General features: G+C 37.0%; 1 protein-coding gene across 2 annotated transcripts in view; it reads right to left on the minus strand.

Moving 5' to 3' along the window:
• LOC144251349 (contactin-associated protein-like 3) overlaps positions 1 to 5505 on the minus strand; it is a 172368-nt gene extending 166863 nt beyond the window's left edge. Inside the window, exons 1-2 of one of the 2 annotated variants that reach the window (XM_077794338.1) lie at positions 5496 to 5505; positions 4704 to 4814 (exon numbers count right to left, since the gene is read on the minus strand). The gene's annotated coding sequence lies outside the window, so the exon portion shown is untranslated. Of the gene's footprint in view, positions 1 to 4703; positions 4815 to 5495 lie in introns of those variants that run through there. The other variant, XM_077794339.1, reaches the window with a different exon arrangement.
• Positions 5506 to 25417: the final 19912 nt, after the last annotated feature.

Raw genomic sequence — 25417 nt, forward strand, 5'->3', positions numbered from 1 at the left:
CCTTTAGTTAATGCCATTTGCAAGAGATCATTATACATTCAAGCCCATGAGAAGCCAGGGAGAGTAAAGAACAACTCAGAAAAGATGAAAACAGGATGAGCAGGAGTAGGAACTGCCTATCACATGGTGGGACAATAATCCACAATCCTTGCTCAGGAACAAAGCCCCAGAGGATCAGAAAAGTGAGAGGAATATGTGAAAAGCATAGGCAGGCTTTTGCTTGACTTCCATGTGGAATTTAGGGATATCACCTTGTAGGGGTAAGGTAGTCATCAGCCATTACCACTCTTTGCCAAATACTGATACTTTTCAACTTACCATGGCATTACATCCTGACTAACCCATCATCTGAAAATATTATAAATGGAAAATGCATTGAATACACCTAACCAACCAAATACCACTATATACTGTAGGCTATGGTTGTTTACCCCTAAAATTTGATCACATGGCCCATGGAAAACTTAAAATACAAAATTCAAAGTACAGTTATATCACTTTCATACAATGGTAAAGTAGCAAAACCATAAGATGTACCATGCCAAGTCAGAGAATTTATAATTCCTGGTTTCCCACTTCTTAGCCATGTAAAGCATCCTTCTTCCATGCCCTCTGTGGTTTCATGGGGCAAAGTGACTAGTGTGGCAGCTGAACTGTGGGTGGAACTGATAGGTCAGTTCTGAGCCTAACCTGCCAGTACAAAACCCATCAATACTTTTTCCACTCCCTCACAGTGACCCAGAATTCCCAAGAGGTCATGAAAAGGAAACAAAAATTGAGCTGAATCTGAATATACACAGGTCAACTTGACAGGAGCAAAATATACATAATCAAGGCCCTGACTTGCTGCTCAGCCAGAAACAAGACTCACAGACCTGGGGAAGGCCACACCATCAGCAAGAAGTGAAGTGACATGGGACACATTCAGCATAGAATGATGACTACTCCCTGGGAACACTTAGGAAGTCTACCACAAGCTTTAGGAACAGAAGTCAACTAGTCTTCAGGGTTAAGGACAGGCAAACTCCCTCAGCACACAGCAAGAGTCAAGGACCAACATGAGGAGCTGACATACCATGACATTTCCTCCTATCATACAGTTCCACCAGGGCAGGAGACTGTCCTGTGCATCCCAAAACCATTTTCCAAAGAAAAAGGAACAGCAATAAGAAATCTGAGTATTCCTGGAAGGTGCTTAACCCTCCAAAGAAGGCAACTGAGTCTACCAGAGCCCGGATTCTGGAGGTAATTTTATAGTTGGTAGACAAAGTCACACCTAACACTGCCTCCTGAAGGATGCTGAAAACACTGAAGACACGGACGAACATGGATGAACTTGGCTGGTTCATTCTGTTTGTCTCATCTGGTAACTTAGGCTCTGTGGAGAATATAGAGGCTCTGAAGCTAGAGAAGGAGCAGGAAAGAACCAGAGCACCATCCCTTCCATGTGATGACTACAAGGCTGATTCAGAGCTTTTCCTCACACGTACTACCATTTTGTATTGCATAGAAACTGACTAAATAAAGCTATGTACTTCCAAGACAGGGCTCTGTGCACCAGTACATGGACATATTTAAAACACCCATTTTTACCTTTGACCTGTCCACAGCACTTCACACCCATGGTGCATCTGCAAGATTTTTTTTTAAAAAATGTTTTTTTCAGGAAAACAATGGTAGTTTAAAAACAGAACATCTCTTGGCCCTCATAGATTTAATTTTTTTAGAAAGAACAAATAAACAGAATTAAGCATCTGATATGGAAAGGCAAAAACTTCTCTGTATAAAAAAACTAGGTTCTGTGAAAAAAAAATGTGAGGGAAGATTTGCATTGAATATTTAGCAACAATCTGATTTATATCAGGAGTTGACATACTTTCAGATATTTTTAATTATTATTTACTCTCTCAAGTTTTTTAAAACATTCTTGGATTAAAAGCCAATGAATTTTATATCATACACTACTGGGGAAACAGGAGAACTCAAATAATCAAGTCCCATATTATAAGAAGCTATTTAGTATCTTCAGGACAAATCTAAACATTCTCCTCAATCTAATCATTTTTATTTTCTTATTTATCTTCCTGATATCCATAATAGAAGGTATACTACTAAATGTATGGAAGTGAGAAATAAGTATCTTAATGTTAACAAGAGTTTCTAAAATGCACAGCAATGAACAGTATTGGAAGTATTAGGCAAATATTTTCCTGGCTCCATCAACAGATGAGCACGGTGTATTTTCTGTGGAAACATGTCCAATGGCTCAGCACTAGTAAGGCTGAGAATTAAAAGGAAAAAGGAACAAGTCAATCAGTTCCATTTGTTTCCATTTACTTTTGTTGTGCAATAAATGATACCGCATTCTCACTGCCACTTTGAGTTGCAATCAAAGCAGTTGACAATTTCCACAGTCTCCAATGGGGTCTCCCATGCAGGTGGCCACTTTCAGCTTTAGAGTCCGCAATTTCAGCATCTGAGTTATGAGCAGAGCAGTCCTTTCCTGGAAAGGAACATTTATCTAAGCATTTGCAGGGAGCAGAAAAGAGAAAACCTCAATATGCTTCTTCCTAGTTAATTTCAACCACCTCTGCCAAGATCACGGCTCTGGTCTCAAGCCTGCACCTACAGCCTCCATGACTGACAGGATGAGAAGATAACACTGAAGTTGGAAGGCAGCAGCATTTAGAATCGCAGAGACCCTAGAGACTCTGCACAAGCAAAATGTGAAATGAAAGGCTCATGTGGCTACTTTTGGAGACAGTTTTCTGGGTGCTTATTATTTATTTTTAACTTCTGGATAAATTTGGAGTACAAAGTTTCTTAGGAGTTTTTTGAGAAGGAAAAAGTGAAAATTAATATTATAGCGTGTTCATATTTAGAATGCAGATTTCAGCCATCTGCTTTTATATGAGACATATTAACTCTTAATTTTAGTTTAATTTTGATGGTAATGAAGTGAACAATCAAATCCATCTTTTAAATAAATTTATATCCATATCCAATGACATTAATTTTCTTAATTAGGTATAAGTTTTATGTCTTAAAATCTATCAATTTTAAAAACTTTAGTGCAGGCATTTTGAGTTATTAACTTTTCAACAGTTTATGTTTCTTGGTATAAAAAGCTAAAGAATAATGGAAATAACTGGATCCTAAACTTGGAGATTTATCCCTCTGTATGTTTATAACCTTCACAGTATCCAGAGCAGTGGAGCCTAAATCATAACAGGTTTGTGTCTCTGCAGATCAGAAACACAACATGCAAGCCCATTGAGCTTCTTTAAAATAATTTAATTTAACCTGGGACATCTTCTCCCAGGTTATCACACTGGGAGAAGATGTCCTTTCTCTTCTTCCTTCCCTCTCTCCTTTCAAGGTTTATTTGGAACCTTGAAACCTCTGAAAACTTTAGATGCTAACCTGATATTAGAGTAACCACCAGGCCAAAAATGGTAATTTGATAATATAAACGGGTAAAATCTGGTTGCAATGAAAATATATTTTTACTGTCATGCTAGAAAATATTTGAAATCTAATGGCCAGGCTACAGAATGATTCTTCACAGTTAAAAAAAAAAATGAGGGGCTGGGGTTGTGGCTCACTGGTAGAGCACTTGCCTAGCACATGTGAAGCACTGTGTTCAATCCTCAGCACCACATAAAGATAAATAAATACAGGTATTGTGTCCATATACAACTAAAATTATATTTTTTTAAAAATGCGAGTGAACAATCATGGGCATGGTCTCCAACCCTCACTCTCTGGGTTTTCCTCTTGTATCAACTTTTTCCTATCAATGTATCTGATAACTAAGTACCATGCTTCATTTTTAAGGGATAAAGAAACTCAAGCTATACTTAAAACCCAGATCTTGAAATATTACATATAAGGAGCAAATTCTCAACTCTAAGTCTACATCACCAACATTTACAAGGATGTACTTACAGAGGGCAGACAGAGCTCATTTTAAGCTGTACTTCCTGAATTAATTAGCTCACTCTCACAGAAAAATCACTCTACCTCTTTAGAGGGTTGTAGAGCACTTAACTTTTTATTGTATTCACTGATTTAATCCTCTGAACTACTCTTCATGCAACAGAAAAGGTAATTTACTCAATGACATTGGAGTCTTGTAATAGAATAAGACATCTCCAAAAAGCAAGCCTGCTGCTTCCTTCACACTGTACAGGAAGAAAATCCCTACTATCAGCAGAGCCTACCCCTGGCCTTCTCCCATGTGATGTCCCAGGACAGTGGTCATTGCCCATCAGCATCCTGGTGTCTGTTGACTTCCCCCAGTGACTCTAACATTGGCACATTTACTTATTTATATATTTGAGTTTTTCATCATCAGCTTACTAGATGAGTAACCTTTATATAGCCTGTTCTAAAACTAAAAAGAAATCATTGGAAATAATGAGTAGCCCCAATAATTCCCTTCTGATTAATTTCCTTTATGAGCACTTACTGGCAACCAATAAGGAAGAAAGCTATCAAAACAAAATAAAAAAACAGATTTATAATTTATTTATAATTTATAAATTTATAATAAAAAGAAAGCAAATAGAAAATAACATGAAAAAATCCAATTTCTTCAAATTCAATAAAATGCAAATATTAATTTTTGAGCTACAAGAATGGAAAATAACTAAGGATGAAAGCTCTCTCTGAGGAAGGAGCAAAGACAGCAGCCGACTCACCATCTCTCCGATTTAGACTTGCAAAGCCAGGGCCATGGCTACTGGACAGCTCTGAGGAGCTACTGAAGGATACCCGAGGCAAGGCAGAGGCCAGTGGAGCATCACAGTTGTCTGCAGAAAAAACAATACAAGCAGGTTATCACACTGGGAGAAGATGTCCTTTCTCCTCTTCCTTCCCTCTCTCCTTTCTTTTTTTCTTAAGAGGCTAGAACTTGCACCAGTCTTGGTCATAAGTGCATTAGCCCATATTTAACAACAGGCTGATAAGGAAAATAAAACCCCTGGTTTCAGCCTTTGTCATTGTCCATGGTGTAACTATTCTCAACAAGGCCAATTCAAAGCCCTTAGTGTGAAGTTATTGAACTTGGGGCTGGGAAGGCATGCATACACAAGCCACATAGCATTTCCACCATGAACACAGAAGACATGTAAACAGCCTGAAGAGCAGGGGTTATAGCAAGACACCACAAAAAAGGCAGTAAGAGGTAAGTTGTGATAATTGATTACCTGTATTTTAATATGATGATTGGCTTATTTTAACATTTACATAATTTAATTTTAAATAATGATGATATTTTAAAACTGGCTTGCAAAACTCATGAAAAATTAATGGTTGGTTCTTGCCAACAACTACTGAAAACTGGCACCAGCACATGACTCAATGGGGACATATCAGAAGGATTTCCTTTAAAATCAGGAAGAAGACTCATAGACAACACTGCTTCTGTTGTCATTATACTGCAAGTCCTATCAGTAAACAGAAGAAAATTTTAAAAAGAAAAGCATATGAACTGGAAAGAAGAAAAAGCAACTGTCAGCACTTTCCAATGATGTGACTCCATAGGTAGAAAAATCCAAAAAAGGTCGTTTAGCTATTAGCTCAATATTCAAAAACTAATGCTCTATCTAAACACTAGCCATACTTACAAAAAAAAAAAAACAGGAAAAAATAAGAGAGAATATCAAATGGTAACAAAATATAATGATTTCTAAGAATGCATCCTACAAAATGATGCAAGCGTTTATGGGGATCATTATAAACACTGTGTTGAAAAACAGGAAAAAAAAAAAAGCCTACATAAATGCGGTCTACAAGAACCACAAGCAGGAAGGCTTTGTATTTTTAAGGTATCATTTTCCCTAACTTGAGCTAAAGAAGCCCAATCAAAAGCCCATGAGGTTATTCATAGGACTTACTTGAAGGAGTTCCCCACATGGCTCAGTGTTCTTAACATAGGGAACAGGCAACATTTAGGGGTTCTGCAAACATTAGAAAACAATTACATCTTTATTTTCACTAACCTCTAACTAAACTAAATATTTAATTCAATCATGGAAGTAGACAAACAGGCCACACAGGTCCAGCATGTCCTGTTCATTTGTCACCAACATTAATTACGGATATTTTTATAGCAATCACTGTGTGGTTGGAAACTGTTTGCATCTCTCATCTCTTCAAAATAACAGTAGTTATTAAGCTCACCACCAGATTTTGTTATTTTACATGCTAATTAATAATCAAGAATTCCTATCATATTAAAATTTCTACACACTCATTACTGCACTTCAATAATTGCTTTTCTCTGTAACGCCAGTTACAAATGTTCAGCATTTACAAGCATTACTCAGAGAAGGTACTCATAGGCTTCAGCAAACAGCAGAATAGATTTGTTCATAGCACAAAAAAAAAAAAAAAAAAAAAAAAAAAGGTTAAGAAGCCCCAAAGTGGTTGGGATGTTATTGGAGCATTATGTTAATGGGGCATTATAGGCATTTCAAAGAATTCTGGAAGGTTATAGGCAGGCTTTGCTACCTGGGGTGTTATCATTGCAATTTCTTTAGTATAACAAGTTCAGCAGTCCAGCCAGAGTCATTCCTACTGTATACAAAGTAGTCCCTCCAATGGAAGTCACACTGTGGTTGGGGGCAAGTAAGGATTAATCCATGAACTGCTTAATATGAGAGGCCTGTTCCCTTCCCCAGCAGGCCTTCCTTTATGATGTCCTTTGACAGTCATGGTCCATGGCTCCCCTTTCAGTCCTCTCTGCTCAGGTTTCTTCTTCTCATCACTGTGGTGCCCCTCCCCCCACCATCCTTTGATTGTTGAGGACCAAGCAGATTCTAGAAGCAGATCACACAGGGCACAGGTAGGGGAACATGTCCCTGTTAGTTGTCTGATCTTGGGAATACCTCAGCCTCAGTCTCAGCTTTCACATCTGTACAATGGAGACAATAAGATCACACAACTAACAGGGTTGCTGTAAGGATGAAAAGCATTTGCATTGTTTCTTTTCTTTTTTTTTTTAATTTGTTTTAATTAGTAACACATGACAGTACAATGATCTTGACATATCATACATTTGAATCAGATGGGATGTTTATTTTCTTTATGGTGAAACAAGTCATCACATATTAAGACCATACAAATGATCCTGTAAGGACAGTTTCCTCAGGTAGTGAGTTCTTATAATTTTACGTAGCATTAAACAGAAGTTTAATTTTCACACTAGAAGTACCTGCTTAATGGATGTCACCCCAACATAGTTTTCAATACTATAAGGGAACCTGATGGCTCTAGCTGGTGGCCAGAGATAACCACTCAGTGGCTACTTTCTAGCTGCTTCCCTTAAAAGGACTATTTAAAGCTTGCTCAGGAGCTTCAGGTGACCCCCTCTCAGTCACAGTGTGACTTCCTTGGATCTACTGCCTGCTTACTTCAATCCACCAGTGAAAGTTCCCTTGGAGTACCTGTCTGGATCACACCCTCAGCCAATAAGTGTATTGGCCCATAGGTACCCCCTCTTCCTCTCTGCTGTGCTATGTATTGGCCCATAGGTACCCACTCTTCCTCTCAGTGTATGGCCTCCAGGTGTGTTGTACACTCCCCCTAAGGAGTCTGTAAGACCTACAAAGACTTCAACTTTCACATTGTGATTTAGTCTTTGACGCTGGGCCTGGAATCTGAGCCCTGATGGTGAGGCCTCCAGAAGGGCCCCATGCAATTGGGTTTCTCTCTGGGCCTGTAGGTTGCTGAGGCCAGCAGACACCAGCTGAGTTGATAGAGATATTCCAGGAGTTCTTTCATAACAAGAGGGGGAGCATTCACAGGGCCAAACCACACATTCATTCATTTATTCATTCCCCAAAAGAAGGCATACAAAGCTTAGTATTAAAAAGAAAAAAGAAAAGGCTAAGCCCAGCAGTGCATACCTATTATCCCAGCAATTTGGCAGGCTGAGGCAAGAGGATCATGAGTTCAAAACCAGCCTCAGCAACTTAGCAACTCAGTCTCTAAATTAAAAAAAAAGGGGATAGGGATGTGGCTCAGTGATAAAGCGCCTCTGGGTTCAATCCCTAATACCAATGATGATGATGTTGATGATAAATTTTTTTAAAAAAGTAGTAGTAATAACTTTTACAGTGTAGTAATTTCTTGGGAAGAAAAATTTGATACTTTTTAAAAAATGATCATTTTTTTAATAATCCTGTGAGGCCTTAGAATCAGCTGTTCCAATTGATTCCTGAGGTCACCTGTGAAATCATGTGGTCAAAACAAGGTGCCCACCTCCTGTGAGGCCCTGGGACAGGAGCATCTCTGTACCTATGCACTGGGACAGTGCAGTTCCTGAACTCTTGCATCTTCCAGCAAAGTTATATCCGCACAAGATGAGGTCTCAGATACCCCCAGAAATCTCCACTCATTTCTGTTTTCAATATGAAATGTTCTTGTTTTATATTAAGCATCCTGGAGCAAAAGTCGGTAGGATCAGATGTCATTTTGTTTCTCTGGCATCATTATAAAATATGCAGTTTCACAAACTGAATATTATTCTTATCAATAATTTGAAATAATGTCTTAAGAACAACTAAATCTTGAAATGCTTCAAAGCTACAAGAATTATTCATAGAAATTTTTTAAAAGATGAGATGATAAACAATTGTGTAGAAAAACTATCACTTAGGAGAAAAAAAAAGCTGAGTATAGGCATATAAGAATGAACATAAGATAAAAGAAAATACTGTAGTTATGCCAAAACAAATTTATTTCTCTGTATAATAGACACTCATAAACATGAGAATGATTCTAAAAAATTATCTCAACCTTAAAATTTAGTTATTCTTTCATAGGTAGAAACATATTCAAAGTTGTGTTTTTAGAGAAGCTGAAGGATTGGGCTGGAGGTACAGGTTAGTGGTAGAATGCTTGCTCAGCATGAGCAAGGCACTGGGTTCCATCCCTAACACCACAAAAAAAATATATATACACACACACACATACACACACACACACACACACACACACACACACACACACACACATAGTTGTAATGCTGTTTTATAGAAAAACCGAACCAAACACATCACAAATGTTCACAACTGACACTGATTCAGATCAGATTGTTAGGGATATCCTACCAGGCATTCTGATGATGCAACAATCATATTTAAGAAACTTTTAAACCATATTGTAAAGCTATTTTAATCAAGAGCCTGTTGTTTGTCATACCATAAAACCATTTAGACCGAGGTACTAAAATAATACTTTAGCGTCCTATTTTACACACACACACACACACACACACACACACACACACATATTCTTATGGTTTGAATTAGAGATATCCTACAGAAAGGTCATGTAACAAAGAAGGAATTTCCAAAGGTGAAATGATTAGATGATAAAAGTCATAACCTAATCAGTAGATTAATCCATTTGAAGGATTAATAATTTAAATAGATTATTGGATGATAATTCTAATTAGGTGGGGTACTCTAAAGGAAGCAGATTATTAGGGCAAGCCCTTGGGAAATATATTTTGTCTCTTACTCCTCCCTCTCTGTCTGCTTCTCCTCTAATGTGAGGTGAACAACTTACCTCTGCCAAATCCTTCCACCATGATGTTCTGCCTCACCTCAAGCCTAGAGTAATGGATTAGGTTGACTATGCACTGAATGTCTGAAATTATGAGCCCAAAATAAACTTTTCCTCTTCTATCTTGTTCTTGTCAGATCTTTTGATCACACAACACAAAGCTGACTAACACACACACATATAAAATTATATATATTTATTTTTCCTCAGTTGATTTTAGAAATTTGGAATTTCCAACAGTTGGGGAATATATAATTGACTTGCTCCTCCCAATCTAAATGAAACAGTTTTCCAGTTTTTTCTTTCTAAAACTACCTAATCTATTCTTCCTCTCAAATGAAAAACAACTCTAGGTTTCTTTGGTTAAAAACAACCCCTCAGTAATACATTAGCTCTTATGTTCTTCAGCACTTTACAAATTCTATTCATACAGAATTGCATATAAATGATATCTTTTTTGAATGAATTATCTTCTGAACTAGATTAAATAGTCTTCAAAGGAAAATATGTATTTTCATTCCTCAACACATCACAATGCAACCTATTCCCTGGACTGTAAAAGACAATGCATATAAACTCCCCTGGAGGTGGACTTTGATCCTACTTGGTCCTTCCACTTGGACTGTCTGAATTTCAGGAGTTGCCAATGCTCAAGACCAACACTCACACAATGGCTCCCCTCTGTCTCTGAACCTGGGACAATGTCTGATGCAAAAGAACCTGTAAATATCTGGTGATCATTTCTCTATCCATAAGAGTAAGATCTGGAACTTTTCTTTAGATCCAGGATCCCCCGTTCCTAGTGTCTGGTGACACATTAAGGCCTCTAAGAATTGTGAACATCAGGGTCCACTTACTCACCCTTCCCAAGTCTGTACTCACCCTTCCCAGGTTGTACTCACCCCACATAGCTGGCCCTTAATCCATCCTCATGAAGATTTCCATAATGTCTTTGCTAAGTTGTATCCTACTTCTGAACTTTACCAAGTATACTAAGTCACTGGCCCATGCTTCCTGAAGCAGACCAGAGATCCCCACCCAGAAGACCCCTTACCATAATTGTTCTTATTAACAGACTATCAGCAAAAATTTCTACAAAAAAAACTCAATGTGGGTTAGGACTTCCTATTTTTGTGAGGACTAAATTGCTCTGTCTTATAGAAGCTGCAGACTTGATGATGTTACTACTGCTTTTGTGGTAAAACCTCTGACTAATTAATATTAAAAAATGGAACAAAAAAGCACTTGTCTTGTTCACCTTCAGTCCCCTTCTCCTACTAGGTATAAAGTTCAAAGAATTTCCAGACTTGAGGTCCAGAGAAATTTTAGGCGATAGCCTCTATGGACCCTGCAGCCAATAAACCTACTTCCTGAAAATTCCTTGGATGTCCAGCCTATTCTGTCCCACATCACAACCGCCAAAATATATGCAGTAGAGAGCATGAATATACCTGCTAAAACCTACAGTGCATTACAAGCTCAGAAACTTGGCATGGAAAATCCATGGATGGCCCTTGCATAATTCTCCAACCACACCTCATTCCCATCCATCTGTGCCCTCACTTGCCTCTAAACATATTCCACAATTTATTTATTTTACACATACAAAGGGATTATGTCTGGCCATTAGCAACATCCTAATTTAAGCTATTTTGTTTTTACTTCTGAACTCTTTTTTCCTATTATAGCAATATATTCATCTGTTATTTCATGGGTCTGCTTTATGGCCATGGCATTAACTCAGAGATGTGTGGTGGATCAATCTGTTGCCTATAAACTTATTTCTCAGTGTAATTCACTTGTAAATGTAATTCTAAGGATCATATTACAAGAAACAATTTCCATTGAGTTTAAGGTTGTCATACAGCAAATTAGTACCCATGAATTTGAACTATTATTAAACTATATTTGGTATGAACCAAAAACAATAATTATTCTTATAATTAAATGATACCTTAGATTCCTTACAATGAAGTGGATTCATGCCAATATTGTTTCCTTTTTTAGTTCACAGTATTTGTGAAAAGCCTTACATAATTTTTAGAAAAATAACTGAATTATAAAGGTAGTTGTCTTCCAATATTAAAATTCTAATGGCAGAAGACATTTAACTGGGCAGGTACTTGCTAATAAAAAGAGCCTCCTGTGTAATATCTGGTTTTGAATTTCCAGAAAACCTGGGAGAAATACACAAAATCTGTTTTTTAAAAAGGCTTCCTCTTTATGTACAAGCCTCTTAATTCAGTTAAAAATGAAGGCTCTGATTTAGACCACTTTATAGAGAAAAGACATGAAAACTTCACTTAAACCAGCTGATGTTGTTTTGGGGTTATTTTTCCAGCTGTATGTCTAAGAGCCTATTGGGCCCAGCAACAGAAAAAATCAAGCCTATTGCTTCATGGTTCTAAAATTGTACAAAACCATATGATTCTACAGAACTTTTAGGGAACTAAAGCTCTGGATGGAGAATTGTTCCTAGTTCTCACTGACTAATTTGCTTGGTACCCTAAAAAGAAAATGATTTGGACCTGCTAGAAAGCCAAACTTTTTTTTTGTTTTTTTTTTTTTTTGTTTTTGTTTTTGTTTTGGTACTAAGGATGAACCCAGAGGTGCTTAACCATGAGCCACACCCCCAGCCTTTTTTACTTCTTCTTTTGAGAAAGAGTCTCATTAAGTTGCTTAGGGTCTCACTAAGTTGCTGAGGCTGGCCTTGGAACTTGTGATCCTCCTGCCTCAGCCCCTGAGTTGCTAGGATTACAGGTGTATACCTCCATGTCCAGCTAGAAAGTCATTTTTTTTTTTTCCTTTTTGGTGCTGGGGATAGAACCTTGTGCACTCAAGTCAAACACTCTACCAACTGAACTATACCCCAGCCCTAGAAAGCCAACATCATCCCAGTTATTCTTAACTAACCACTGAAAAAAACATGCATTTGGCAAAAGAAACTGATTCTAAATCATCAGGGTGGTTCTAAACTCATAACCCTTAAATAAATTGTCACATCTATCTTAAAGGCTCAGCACATTTTTGTAAAGAACCAGTATTTATCTTTACTTCCTTAGCTTTTATCATACTGCCTGGCACACAGTAGACATTTGATAAATGTTTCCTGAATTAAACTGACCACAAGTTGAAAAGCTCTTATACAACTTTCTAAAATCTTCATATCTGTTATTTCCACCCAGACATATATTGAGCTCAAAATATTTAAAGAACCAATTCATCAGCCCAACTTGATGTTCCACACCTGTAATTCCAGTGACTCAGTAGGCCAAGGCAGGAGGCTCACAAGTTCTGAGGCCAGCCTCAGCAAATTAATGAAGCCCTCAGCAACTTAGCAAGATCCTGTTTCAAAAAATGAAAAGCGCTGGGGATGTGACTCAGTGGTTAAGTACCCCTGGGTTCAATCTCCAGTATCAAAAAAGAATTTAAAAAAAGAACCAATTCATAATAAGAGGAGAAACATGGGAAGTCTAAATTTTTCAGGCGGGTATTGAGTGGGTAAATGACAGCAGAAGTCGAGAGAACAGACTGAGGAAAGGGCTTCTCTCCGGCTACCAGGAGAGATTGCCCCATGCAGCACTCACTTCCAAACACACTCCTGGCCCTATTTAAATAAACATGTAAGTAAAATTCAACAACCCACCATACTGAGGAATAGTTTTCAGAAGGAATCCACAAATTGAACATTTAGGGAATTTTCGCATTAAGAGAAAGTAATATCTCCAGATTTGTCAAAATTGCATCATTCTATGGAGTAAAATTCATAGAAACAGGTAGAGCTGTAATTTCTCAGACACCCTTTTCCATACACCTTTTCCATCTCTTCAAGTCACAATTCAAGAGACCTTCTGGCTAAGGGTGGGAAGGTCCTAAGGCTGCCCTTGCTCAATCTCTCCCAGGGCCCTCTGGCTTGTCTAGCACTTTCATTGATCTGGGAACCTTGCATGTACAGCGACAGTTCTCAAACTTGGAAATAAATATAAATCCCCTGGGGCATTTAAAAACTAACAATTCCTCACCTCCTCATCTGAAATTCTGATTTCCTAACTGCAGCTTATTCTGAAACCTATCAAACCAGAGCACTTAGGATACGGTGTATGGTGTTTTTGCACTCAAGGCAGTCAGACTATGAACTCCAAAGAAGGAAATGCACAGATTCAGTTCAACAGCCCCCACATCTCTGTAGTGGTGAATTCCTGGAGTGTGTAGAGGTGTGCCCTACAATGCATCTGCACAGAGGTAGTCCTGGCATCTACAGTGTGCTCTGTGGTTGAGGGTGACATCACCACTGGACAGCGGGGCAGTGTAAAGACAACGTAAAATCCCAAAGCCCAATCAATAGTGCTTGAGAAGTCACACTGGAATGTTAGGCTGTTGACTCATATTAGTACTGATCTTGCTCTTAATGCTCAGTTTCAAAAGATTTTAACTATCCATAGCTTGCTAGCAAGAGAACTGCCTTGCTATGTAACTCTTAAATATTAATGTTTAACCAACTCATATCATTTCAAGGGGTGAAATCTATTATTTTAAAATCAAATGGTTTGTGACTTTTGTAGAATTCTATAAAATTCTCAAATTCTTTATTCAAATTATTAAAATAATCACAAAGCAATCAAATATGTAATTTTAATTTTTGTCCATACATTTGTTTACATTAATTACTTTTTTGAGTGAATAAAGAACTTACTTTGTAACTTTTTACAAAATTTTTACATCTTGAGTAAAAACGTTTTCACCATGGAAAACTGAAGACAAAATTACTAATTAGCTCTCTATTATATTGTTGTAGAATAATCAAAACTTGCTGCACAATTTTTTAAACCCTAGGAATAATATGAAAGTTCAGACAATCACTTCTATTTAGAAAAAAATGTTTCTTCTGAAAATCCCAATGACTTTAAAAACTTACAAAAATTTAATAACTGTGCTATCATATTGGATCCATAAATATAATAACATCTGTTGTGTTTTCAGGACAAGACTTAGGCTGCAAGAGAATATTTTTCACTGTCTTAGAAAATTTGAATATTTGAATATTTGCAATTTGAGAATAATTTAAAGAAACACTAAAAATTTCCAAAGCTAGCAGGTCACAGTGGCACACACCTGTAATCCCAGTGGCTCACACCTGTAATCCCAGCAGCTCAGGAGGCTGAGATAGGAGGATCACGAGTTCAAAGCAAGCCTCAGCAAAAAGCGAGGTACTAAACAACTCAGTGAGATCCTGTATCTAAATAAAATACAAAAAATAAGGCTGGGGATATGCTCAGCAGTCGGGTGCCCCTGAGTTCATTCCCTTGTACCTCCCCTCAAAATTCCAAAGCTAAAGAGCAATTTATGATAAAATAGGAAAGCAGAATGAAATGCCATTGCAAAGACAATCAACAGTGAGATTCCAAAAGCTTTCCTGACTACAATATATATTCTATTGATATACAGTATTACATATATTGTATATGTTCTTTTTGCTTGTTTTTCCCTCACTCCCTCCTTCCTTCTTTTTTTTTTTTTTTTGAGAAAGAAAACCAGGGATAGTTGGCTGCAAAATCTCAGCAAGTCCCTGGAGAATTGGCTCCCCTCTCAGGAGATGAGCCTGGGCAGGGCTGGGCCTGGGCATGCTCTGATTTCTCAGGAGATATTTGGTTTTCCTGGGGGCTGTCTTGGTGGCCACTCTCTTCAAAGGAAGGAAAAGCAGAATCTGAGGCTGTGGTATGCTTTTAGGTCACCTGCCTATAGCAAGTACAATCAATCCATACCAAGTAAAAGTATTTATAAAAACAAATCTCCATAAAATACCCCTTGTCCCCATTAAGTCAGGGACAGAACTTTTTATTTATTTATTTTTGTGGTGCTGGGCTTTGAAGCAAGGGCCTCATGCATGACAGGCAAGTAGTTTACCACTGAGCTACATCCTCAGCCTCATGGGGAGGGGAATTCTTTTCCAACAAAAGGTACAGTAATTTCTTTGAAGTGTTCAAGGAATGAATAAAAAATAGACAGAAAAAAAGGAGCATTTTTATTTTATATTACAAAATCTAGAGTCAGGTGACACTGAAAGCTTTAACACATCTAATTCATTAGGGAATCTTTTCTGGTTTAATTCATTAGTCACTGAGTACAATTATATTAAAGCATTGCTCTTTAAGGTAACATTTACCTAAAATTATTTGTATTTAAATATTAACAACTCATTAAAAAACTTGAGTCTATGTCTAAAAAAATTCCATTAAATAATAATTTCCTTTAATTGTTCATGTTTTTTAAAAAGTATAGCCCACTATTGTTCCAATAATTGAAGCACTCATGTTTAAGGAGCATATGTTTATGTGTATGTATATATATCAAATAAACATTAAATTAAATTAATACTGAATAATGCAATACATTCTCAGATTTTAGTTCTTTAGATACATTTATAAAAATAAATTATCTGTTTTATGTTTTCATCACATGGTGCAACTAAACATTTCTTAAGAAAATTTACCTAGGGGCTAGGGATGTGGCTCAAGCGGTAGCGCGCTTGCCTGGCATGCGTGCGGCCCGGGTTCGATCCTCAGCACCACATACCAACAAAGATGTTGTGTCCGCCTAGAACTAAAAAATAAATATTAAAAATTCTCTCTCTCTCTTGCTCTCTCTCTCCTCTCTCACTCTCTCTTTAAAAAAAAAAAAGAAAAAGAAAAGAAAATTTACCTAGAAAAGGTGTTTGTTTTTTTGTTTCTCAAATATTTACTATATTGTTCTTTAACATTCATATCAAAAAATTTGAATGTTTTAACTCAGTAACAAGTAGATTTTAAAAATTCAGGTCTGGGGTATAACTCAGTGGGATAAGCCCTGGGTTTAGCACAACACTGAAAGAAAAAAAAAATTCACAGGATATATTTAGTGACCCTGCAAGAGAGTAATATATCCCACCCCAAACGCATTCCTTTGGCCTATTTCAAATTGGATATTCAGAAAAACTCCAGGCTCTGTGATCACAGGGATGACTCTGAAAGGTGGTTCTTTTGTAAAAGAAAAGTATCCATCTACATTAGTAAATAGCAGATGTGCACAATGGTTTTTCCATTTTATGTCCCCCACCTCCTTTCTGCCTAGGAAGGCTCTAAACACAGCAGGAAGAGATTGGGATTCTAATACCTGACCCAGATAAAAAACCCTATCTGCATCACAAAACACCCTTGCTGGCTGTGGGATGCCCACCTTCCATAAAGGGGTGTATATTTTTGTGATTTCTATTAAGCAGTGATCCCTCCTCCCCCACCTTGCTGTGGTTTTCTCTTTTTGCACCTTAATAAATTTGTATTTTTTTTCTCCAATTTTAAAATCTGTCAGGGTATACCAACAGAAATGTCCCTTTGTCTGAGTAACACTTTTCTTTTATAAATCCAAATCTAAATCTACACTCTATAAGCATTACTAAAGCAGAAAATTTAAAATTAGTTTATAAATATTGACAAATCTGCTAACCTCAAGAGACTGCAGATTTTTTTAACGGAAAAATGTATCATTTTTTTTTAACTTGGTGTTTCATTCCATTTTTTAAAATATTAGAATTAATCAAATATTTAAATTGCTCACAGAAAAAAAAAGTGTTTACCAGCAATAGTAATTGTTGAAACTTCTTAAATACACTGGTAGGACTGGTAGAATCATAATTAAATACACTGGTAGAAGCATAAATTAAATATACCCCATGGATCCACCCAGGGATCATCTAGCCACCACAGGTAAGCCTCCCTGGGGTCAGGCCCCATAGAAAGTAGATTATGGGCCATGAATGGTGGTGCAGAGCTGTAATCCCAGCAGCTCTGGGAGGCTGGGCCTCAGCAACTCTGCCTCAAAACTAAAAAACAAAAATAAAAATAAAAATGGCTGGGGATGTCCCTCAGTGGATAAACACTCCTGGGTTCAATCTGTAGTTACCTACCACCAATTCAAAAATGAAAAAAAAAAAAAAAGTAGACTGGGAAACCCTCACATGCTTGATGATCTCATCCACCCAGTCTACACCATGCACATAATTTCTGGGTTTAGGGGAAGATTTTTCAGATAACTGTTAAATATGTACTAATTTAGACCTTATCAAATTTTACCATGTTTAATTAATTTGCTTTGCCTACTATGAATTAGAGTTTTTTCCACTACATTTTCTTTGGATTGTCTCTTCTTTGTGAAACACGTCCTTCCTTTTTTTTTCCCACTAAGTTTATGGGTAGTGAGTAGGTAGTATGTATTTCTGAATAATATCTTATTGAGATAGAAAAAATAAAAGGTAGAAAGGAGACAAAGGAAGAAAAGCGAGACTACTTTAAACTCAAAGCCTTGTGATAAATTTCCTCATACCTTCACTCTCTGGGTCAGTTTTCCTCCCAGGCCTGTTACTTCCCAAGCCAGATTTTTTTCCCCAGAACTGTCACTCCAAAGTTTCTAAGAAATCTACACATCTCAGGGTTCCGGAAAATTCACTCACTTATGAAAAGTGCCTTTTAGAATAGATTAAGCAAAGGGAGATTCAATATTTTAAGAAATTCACACATTTTTTATCAGATAGAGGAGACAATATAAAGATCCTAAGACAGCCACACCTCACATACCTTCCCATGTCACCCCATGCAAAGACAAGAGCCTGAGTCCCCAAAAGGTGCATCTCACTCCCTTGACAGCCGAATTCTCCCTGAAATATGGATTTGTTGCTTTCCTGAAAAATCTCTGCTCCTCCCTCTCTTTGACATGTTTTGAAATTCTTTTCTGCAAAGTTTGTCAAGGATCCAGTCATCCTGAGTTAAGGTCCCCCTTTTCAGGATCTCCTCAGACTCCCTTCAGTGACATTAATGTTTTTTTTGTTTTGTTTTTTTTTTTTAATTTTGGTTTTCATTACTGTGGTGCAGGGGATCAAACCCAAGGCTTTATGCATGCCAGGTAAATGATCTTACTACTGAGTCAAGCCCCCAGCTCATGGGGTCTTAATAAATTATGAAGTTCTCTTCCCTTACTATGTACTGTTTTTGCATTTCTTTTTGCTACTTGTATCATTGCTCTGCTAAAGGCAAACTAGTTCTCATTCCTCCACAGCAAATAGATTTATATCACTATCTTTGGTGGTTGAAAATGTGACCTTGATGTTTCTAGGTGTGCTTTTGTTGTTGGGTTGTTTTGTTTTTTTTATTTTATCTTTTACCAGCTTCATAAAGCTTCTCTATGATTTTAATGTTACTAATTCTCTGAAATTTATGGAACTGACTTTATGGACAAGGATAGATGTAAATATTTCATAAGTAATTGAGGCTGCATAATATTTATCAATTGTTATATATATCAAACTGGGAAACAGTTTATTAAAATCTTCTGTATTCTTATCCTTTCTTTTTAATTGTTTCCTACATGTCCATTTTAACCAGTTCTTTTCTTTTTTTTTTTTTTTTGATACTGGGAATTAAGCCCAAGGGTGCTTAACCACACTGAGCCACATTCCCAGTCCTTTTTGTATTTTATTTGGAGACAGGGTCTCAAAGAGTTGCTTAGGGCCTCACTAAGTTGTTGAGGCTGGTTTTGAACTCTTGATCCTCCTGCCTCAGCCTCCTGAGCCGCTGGGATTACAGGCGTGCACCTCCTCACCCATCTTAACCAATTATTTTCATATATATATATATATACACACACACACACACACACACACACACACACTTCTATTCAGTGATCCTCCTTGAAATTTTATGCTGATTCTGCCTAACAGTCAAAGCATAAAAATAAACAAATTTCACCTCCCTTCACCAATAATGTAAGAACCATGAAAGCTTTAATTCTGACTATCTTTCTACATTTATTTCCAGTTGTTCACTTAGATTTGTCTTCTTTCCTTTAATTCCACCAACTGCACACAGATGTTGTACATACACCTTTACTATTGTTTCAACATTGCAATTAGACTTTCAGGAGCATCATTTGTGTAACAGCTGCTGGATTCTAACTACACACACCTGCCCCTATAATTGCTTCCTTTCCTGCCCCACCCCCATCCACTAGCACCTCCTTAGTGATGGGTTGGTGGTCTTGCATCCTCTGAAGTCTTAAAAGATTTTACTTTTCTGCAAATGACTATGTCCCCACCACTCTTGAAAGCTAAGTCTATAATCCTTGGTGTTTATCCCCTCTTAGAACTCTGAGAGCTCATGGGTCTCAATGTTGTTAGTTATTCCTACCCCTGGCTGCTTTCTACAACTTCTACTTCTGGTGTTGGACGATTCCCATATGGTGATGCTGGTGGTGTGCACTATTTTCTTTTTATTCCTACACATTTCAAAGTCTTCCTGACTCACAAGGTTGGTGACCTGCTTGAATTAGGAGAATTCCCATAGATCATCTGTTAAGTCTTTCCTCCTCCTGCAGAACCCAAGTCACATGCATAGATCTTGTCACTCACCACTCTGCCCTTTAACCCATTTTTCATATTTTCCTTTTCTTTGTCTCTCTGTGTATGCCAGTTATTTATTTCAGATCTGTCTTCCAATTGGCTGACTCTTTATCCACCTATGTCTAATCTGCTGTTTCAGAATTCACTGAATTCTTTATTTCAATAATTCACTTTTTCATGTCTACATACTCTTCTTTTTCAACTCTGCTTGATCGTTTTCATGTAAAGATTGTTTCTTTATATGAAGGAAACTGAAAGAAATAAGTTACTTATTCTGTTCTTTTTTCCTTTCTTCTATTTCTATAGACATTTGGCATTCTAAATCTATTTCCAACAACTACATTCATTTTGATCTCATCCTGTAGTTTGTTATTTCTATGGGCCTTCCTGTGAAGTAGTTTGTTTTCTTATGCATTTAGCGCATATGTTTCTATTGTGAGCGCTGGTGGCCAGGCACCACATGTTCTTTCGAAGACTTTAGAAATACCAGTCAGATAACAAGTAGCCCATGTGTCCAGGGGCTATTCAAAGGAGCATATTTAAGGATCTGTCATGCATCACTTAATGACAAGGACACATTCTGAGAGACATTAGGTGATTTCAACATTGTGTAAACATTATAGAGTGCATTTACACAAACCTAGTTTGCTTAGACCACCACACACCTAAACCATATGGTATATATAGGCCATTGCTCCTAGGATGCACACCTACACAGCATGTTACTGTACTGAATATGTGGTCAATTTTAACACAATAATTGTTTATCTAAACAGAAAAAGTACAGTAAAATAGTGCACAGTAGCAATATTTCAGTTCAAATAAAATCTTTTGGGACAAGCATATATGCTCATCACCAACCAAAACATCATTATGGGCACATGACTGTACTAATTTCTTCAGGTACCTGGTAAGAAGTACTATCTGCAGACTTCCACAAAAAGAAATGTAGTTCCATTTTTCAAAAAGTTTACATTAAACATGAGGGGCAGACACACAACCAACCATCTGCCATATAAACTTTTTAATAATAGATGCTAAACTAATTAGCTACAGAATTAGTGCATTGTGATTTATTGACAAGGTGATTCAGGTGAGCATCTGGTCAAGGTTCAAATTACAAATCAGTTTCTGGCCCCACTTCTGAGCAGTTAAAAGCCCAAACCCTCTAGTCACAATCATGGGGTAAGAACACACAACACAGCTGAGACAAGGAAAGCCAGATTTGGGATTTTACTAAATATTTTAGGAGAGAGAATCAGTCACATTTTTACTTCCTCAGCAAATATATACTGAGAACTAACAATCTTCCTGAACCCAACAAGATTCCACCTGATCTCCCTGTAGTGACTGCAGTGATTCCCTCCACAGCATTCTCCACCCATGATCTCCTCAGGACACACAGGTGCATAGGCACATAGCAGAATCCCCAAGATGGATCCCACTAGTTAACTGAATCTGAACTCAGAACCCAGCCTGAAAGCCATTTGCTGACTGTTAGGTGGCACATTGGACCTGAAAATTCCTGAAACGGCCACAGCTAAACTTGGTAGCCTTCACCTGGACACTGTGTCACTGCCCCCAAATGAATAGTCTCTAAAGTTCTCAGTTTTTTACTGTTTTATTTGTGCTGCTTGGACTAACCAATGAGCTATGAGCCTCCCCTTTTATCTTGAATTCTCTCCTAGTGAATTTCTGTTGACAATAGTGATAATTTTACCACTTTGCCTATCAATTCACCACTCCCAGAAATACTGTATTCAATTTAACTTTAACAAGTTTTCAGGCTGCCAAGGATTTTAGGTGTTAACATAACAAATGGCTGTAAGTCTGAGTCCTACAGGCAGAACCTGCTCTAAGCCTTCAGGCAGCACCTGCTCTAAGCCTTCAGGCAGCAGGTGATCACTGCAGGACTCCAACCAGTGATTCCATGGCTTGGTTACAAGTCAGAGAAATTTTCTTGTGTCTTGAGCACACCAAGTAATGGGACATTACAAAGAATATTTAAGCCTCAGCCAGAGTTCCAGGGATCATCCAGGGCTATGGAAATTAAGATAGAGTCCACTGTCCACCAGCCCCAAGAATCACATGGCATTACAATTTCCTTCTACAGAGAATATAACCACTAAGTCAGACGATGGAACCACAAGCAACACATACCAAAAAAAAAGCTACACCCTAAAAAAATTAAGCAAGTTTCATAAATTTATCTACTATCATAATATTCTCCCAAAATAAATACAAAAATGTTGTTTGTTAGTCAAAAACTAAACTATCCAAGTTTCTATTCATGAGTTAGATATAAATGACACTGATGCTGCCTCCATGCACATCTTATATGCACAAGCATATCTTATCCTAAAGAGTAAACAGGAAGAATTTAATGAAAGCTACAGCACAGTTAAGAGATAATACACGTTTTTTCCCACTTTGTGATTTACAATCTTGGAGTAAATTTTTTTATTGCTGTACTATTAATGAGCATATAATAAGTATGTAGTTTCTAATTTTAAGCTAATTAAAATGCTAAATGTTTTTGTGAATTGCACTGCTATAATCATTGATATTCATTCACATAACACTACAGTACACTGATTTAGTTCAAGTTGCAGAATCAGCCCAAGAGCTCATCAACAGATGAATGAATGAATACAGTATGGTATACATACACAATGGAGTTTTACTCAGTCATATAGAAGAATGAAATAATGTCATTTGTTAGTTAATGGCTGAAACAGAGAACACTGTGTTAAATGAAATAAACCAAACTCAGAAAGTCAAGGGTAAAATATTCTCTCTCATATATAGAAGCTAGAGAGGGGGTAAAAAAGGAATAAAAATGAGATCTCATGAAAACAGAAGGGAGACCAATAGGGTAGAGGAAAGAATTGGAGAGGGAGAGAGCAAAAGAGGGCATGGGGAAGTCCCAGGGAACAGAGTCTAACAAATTAATTATGTCCCTCTGTGAATAAATCACCATGAATCTCACTCATATGTACAATTATGATGCACTAATTTAAAATAATAATGAGAAAACAGTAGAATACAGTAAGTGGATAGGGGAGGGAGGAAAGGAGGAGAAAATATTGGGAGTGATACTGATCAAATTATGATATGTGCATATATAAATATGGCATAAGGAATTCCACTATTACAGTTATAATACACCAATACAAATAGTAAACAATTTTTAAAGCCAAATGTTTTATGCTTCTATTAGTATTCATTCTAATATGTTGAAAATACCCATTATTTGGAACCTAATAATATTTTTATCTCTTTTCCAGCCAGCTCCCTATTCCCTTATTGAAGATTAAAAGTTCTAATGGACAAGAAAGACATACAGTATAAAAGGACAACTGAACAAAGCACTGTGAGGATCACACAATGATGTGCAATGCCTACATCAGACCACTACTTTCAAAGAGTTAAAAACACTTAAGCAAAGTGTTTGACTCTTAAGCAAATAGAGAAAGGTTTGTAAGCTCATTAATGAATGATCTAGGGAAGAGCATTTTGAGAAACTGGACATTTACAGGCATTTTTTAGAGGATGAAAGAGATTGGTAGATTACATAAAAACTAATTATTATCCTAGGGCACTAATATCTTTATAGTTATCTTTCATACCTGAAACAATGCACTCATCAATTTAGCAGGTAACATCTCAGTGTCTCAATTATAATCAAATAGTAAACAAGTAAGGCAGCTGTGGGAGCATTCTCCTAGATAATTAAGCAATCATAGACACCTATTAAACAATGCCCTTGTAGAAGACTGAGAGGTCACCCTAAAATACTCTTTGACAGTATTTACAGTGATACAGAATTTTTCTTAACATGATTTAAAAAAAAAAAAAAATTAAAGCATATGCTTTAGAATTCAAACTAGGAAAAATACATATCTATATTTTAAAGAAACATTTTATATTTGGTTTTATGCCTTTCAGAAATATGCAGAGATGTATAATGCAGCTTTTAAGAAGTTATTCAATACCAACAGCAGAGGCCTAAGGCAATTGGCTTATCAGTGGGTCCCAGAGGCAGGTAGAAATAGGTAAAATTTAGAAGACACACTAAAGAACTTTTTGTGTTGAAATAACCCTTCAAAACTTCTAAAAAAATTAGTGAGGGGGAATATCCTAAAGTTCATTTCATCTTTGTTATTTAGAAACCTGAGGCTACAGCTAAACCCTGGATCAATTACTACCAAATTGTTTAAGCTATTTTACACTTTTATATTCAAACTGTTTTTAATTTAAAGGGGAAAATTCACCATAACATTTACTCATTCAAGGAGAGTTTTCTGTCTTTATTAGGTATTTTGGAGTGATTTGCTCTCCCTCTTCCCAAACAACCCACACAGAAAAGAAGATTTTCCTGAGGCCCATGAAGCTTTCTTCCTTACACTGTTCAGGCATGGTAGAGGCACTGAGAATGTGTGTTTGTGGTCATTTTATTTGCTTTTGCTTAAAGATTCTCCTACAATTCCACAATCTTAAGACCCCCACCAAACCTGGCTCTCTCCTCACCTGATGCTCTGGGCTGAGCAGTCACATGGACTTTTATTAGAGAAAATTATTTTGTTTTCTGTAAGTATGCACACACACCCTAGCCTTCACATTTCTGGGAAATACATTCTCATACTATGAATAAGGATCTTCTTACTAGTTTATCAAAAGTTCTTCTTAAAAATCTCCAAGTTCAAATGCACATAAAAACACTGATACCTGTGTCCAAAGCCATTTGCCCAAAGCCTGCATCAATGCATGGCTTCCCATTCACAGGAAGCCTTCCTACTATACACCAGGTTGAGCACCGGACAGATGAGACTCACTCTAGACAAACATTAAGCATGCTACAGAGGCAAGAGCCTGCCTCAGTTAAAACATCAACAGAAGCTTAGTCCCTATTAGCCAAGGCAATAATTTCTTTATAGACTATGTTGATCCTCTTAGCACATGACATTACTTGAGATTGAAAATGTTCCTTTGACAATAAAGAATGTTGACAGCATTTACCAGATAAGAACAAACAATTCCATGTCCACTAAATGAGATAACTTCTGAAAGTACAGTCTTACAGAAGACACATATGACAAAGACACTATTAGATATTTATGTAAATAAATGTTCATGACATTATACTCCTAGCAATGGGAGACTTTTCTGTGCCTCCATTCTGCATGACCATGATTTACACAAGTATTTAAGGTTGATCATGTTCTCAGGTAAAAATAACTTAGACACTACAGTTGCCTATTATGTGACACTGGATATTTATACTTGAATAGACTTGGTCTGCACCCACAGTTATGGGCAGGGACATTTCTATTTCTTTTGTGTTGGTGCTTAAAAATATTTCAGTTTAGTCATAAAGTCTATAGGAAAGGATTATTTAAGTTTTCAAAGCACTTCTTA

The sequence above is a fragment of the Urocitellus parryii genome (assembly GCF_045843805.1).
Source record: "Urocitellus parryii isolate mUroPar1 chromosome 13 unlocalized genomic scaffold, mUroPar1.hap1 SUPER_13_unloc_12, whole genome shotgun sequence".
NCBI lineage: Eukaryota > Metazoa > Chordata > Mammalia > Rodentia > Sciuridae > Urocitellus > Urocitellus parryii.